Genomic DNA, 3,531 nt, shown 5'->3' with positions numbered 1-3,531 from the left:
CTATGAATAACTTAAATGTTTTATAACATTATTAAGCTAGGAAATTTATTCTACTAAATAGCTTTTCATCACAGTAATAGTAATTTTCTGTGGGTCAGAGACACCTAGAGGTGAACACGAAGCACACTCATGGTGACTAACAGGTGATAGCTGTGACTCATAGACCAACAAGAACTCTGGTTATGTTCCAGGATGATGACAGATCATATGATCACAAAACAACCATTCACAACACCTTCACCCACATAGGACAGAAGAGGTGAGTTTGGGCTCACATAGATCCCCAGAGCTACATAGTCTTTATTATTTTAAAGCCAAATGGCTTCATGCCACTAGACCATTACAACACTTTTCTTTTTGTGAATCAAAATCTGCTTATTAAAAATTTCAAACTTAAAAACATTTAAAAACACAAAGGTTACATGAGATGTGCTCAAAACTGTACTTTACTATATGTGAGAAACTAACAGAGGAAGATCTACTTTATTTTGCAGAAACTACCCATCATGAAGAAATCAACATAAGAAAAAAAAAGGCTCTTAGAAATGTTTAGACATCTAACTCATGCATTCTGACCTGATGTCAGTATGATTGGAACAAGAAGTGCATCATTTGAAATTGGTTGGCATTTTTTTTACAACACCTACTGCATTGTGCTTAATATTTAACATTTTAATCCTAATAAATGTTTAATAAGTATTGTCAAATCAGTATTTTTTTATAGATTTGATTCTTTGGCCCCATCATTTGTCAGGAGCACGGCTAACATGCAAATTAAACTTGAATAATGAAGATGGTTGGTATGACTTTTTATCATCTTTGCTCAATAATTTTTGTATATGTACATTCCTAGCAAAGGAGAAAAACATAAGTGTGTAGGTTTGAATATGCTTGGCCTAGAGAGTGGCTCTATTAGAAGGTGTTGCCTTGTTGTTCGAATAGGTGTGACCTTGTTGGAAAAGATGTGGCCTTGCTGGAGAAAGTGTGCCATTGTGGGGATGGGCTTTGATACACCTGAGTCTGCTCCTGGCCTCCTTTCAAGGATGATGTTCAAGTATTGGTTCCTCCAGCATGGTGCCTGCCTGTAAACAGCCATGCTCCCACCTTGACTAGATGGACTAGACCTCTACACCTGAAAGCCAGTCCCAATAATTTTTATCCTTTATAAGAGTTGCCTTTGTCACTGTGTCTCTTCACAGCAGTTAAACCTTGAGACAGTAAGTACAGTTAATTCTTTTTGAGATGTGGCCTGAAGTTTTGAATTCCTAACAAGCTGAAAAAATAGTCAGTAGGCCAGACCATCAGCAAAGAATTTAACCTTGCTTTCTTGATTGAAAAGGTGTTTGTATTTTATACCTTAATTTTATCCTGTTGGGATTAGAATGATGGATTTGAACATCAATAGAGAAGCCTAATGACATAATATAATAATCCCTTCTTTGTTTTGCATTGTTTCATTTTGTTCCATTTGTTTTTTTACCCCAACTTGGCCAGTGTGTTTACAATTTTTGTGAGTCACTCAGACTGACATTCTTCTATGTTTCATGCTCTCTTATTATTATGTTTCAATTTTTCACATTCCTTCATTGGAATATCCATTTTTGCTTTAGCAATATAAAACAGAAGATATGCACTTATCACTGGGATCAAATCTTCAGGGACATTTATTAAGATGTGTATTTCCTTAGTCCTCTGGAGAAGGTCTGTATGGGAGTCTCTGAGATCTAAGCTTCAAAATAAGAACATAGAGCTGAAAGACATTGACCTAATACATTCCTTGCCAGCTACTTTCAAGTTGTTATTTTCTTTGTTCTTTATCTAAATTTTATTTGATGCTTACATAGCCCTGAAAACCAGATTACATTTGATTGTGGCTCATGTACATTCAAGTTGTAGTCTTTTGTGTAAAACTCACTTCTGTGTGCTTCACCTTTTACTTGTGGCTGCTTGGTTCATTTTTTATGTTTCATTTTTGTATTCTTCTCATGTTTATCATAATATTAAAAATAAGCCATAAAGAATCCTGTCAGTTTCATTTTATTTAATTACCTGATGGCCCAAAAGCTCAATTCAATATGCATTTAATAAGTATTTGTGCATGTTCCATCATAGCTTAGGTTGCTTTATAGATCAGGGCACCGTATCAACTCTTAAAGGAATTATAATTTATTATGTTCTAAAATCACATGTAGTTAGAGATTTTTTTCAGGCAGTCAAAATACACATAAATTTGCCCCAATTCAGAAGATATTTATTTCTGAGTAATTTTCTTTGGGGAGAATCATCTATTAATTTCTTTATTGCTCTAATTAAGTACAGAAATTTTCACTGCATAACATTTTAGAATTCAGAAGAACCAAAATTCCATAGTAAGTTTCAGTGTGCTAAAGATTGAATTGTTCATTGGACTAAATGCTTCAATAGGTATAAAGAGAAATCTCCCAATTTCTTTCTTCCTTCTCTAGAGTCCCCCCACCCGCCACCCCTCAGCTTAGATCACAGTACTTTCAGCCATGGCATCACTGTGAGTAGTGAGCTTTTTTGAGAATACCATTCGTTTTCTTAACATGGAACCTACAGGTTTCCCTTTAAGTAAGAGCTTCGGTTATAATGATTATTTAGGGTTATCTAGGATAATTTTCAAACTTCCAAGATCACTAACTCACAAACAGATCTGAAGAATACATTTACTCATGCAAAGTACCTTATTAAAAGTCTTTCTGGGGTTTGGCTAAGGACATCAAAAAAGAGGTAGGTGCACACTATTCAGACCAGTATATTGCACTTTGCTAGTTTAATTATACAATGCAGCATGAGAGAGTATAGGCCTCTTTCATGATGACTCCTGAAATAACTTCTAAAGTGGCTCTAGAACCAAAGCAATCCAGAGTGGTCATGGCTTGTTATTTCTGTCAGAGTGATTTATAAAAGACACTATCAGCTTTATAATCTTATAACATAAAATCCTGAGCTAATCAGCTTATCTCATAGAGGTTTCAATTCATGTTTGTTTGACTCCATTGCTTTGAATCTGTGACATCTCAGAGTATTCTGGTATGAACAAATGAGAAATAAGGCTTTTTGCAGCAATGGAACCAGAGAAGCAAGAAGAGAATGGAGGGTCCAAGTTCCTGGAAACTAAGAAACAAAATGAGAAAGAAGGGTCCATGGTTTTGATTTTCAAAGGTGCAGACTACCAGTGACCTAATGTCCTCCCTAAGGCCTGACCTCCTAAATTTGCCATCACCTCCAAACTGTAGGACAAGTTTTTGAGGAATCACTCCAAAGTCTTGTAATTTGTAATTTTCACTATAACACTCTTATGTATCTAGAAGATATTTCTATGATTAAATTTAAAATGCCACTACTGCTTGTATGCTGAATGCTTGGTCATAGGTAATTGTTTTAATTTGGAAAGTCTCAAACATTTTAGATAGGACCCTAATAGGAGTAAGTCAACACTTAGATGTTGTTCAATGTCTCAATTTTCCCCGTCTCTTATTTTCCTCCTTTCTTTCTTTCTTTCTTTCT

Source organism: Mus caroli, chromosome 2 (genome assembly GCF_900094665.2).
Source record: "Mus caroli chromosome 2, CAROLI_EIJ_v1.1, whole genome shotgun sequence".
Classification (NCBI taxonomy): domain Eukaryota; kingdom Metazoa; phylum Chordata; class Mammalia; order Rodentia; family Muridae; genus Mus; species Mus caroli.
This window is presented reverse-complemented; position numbering follows the sequence as displayed.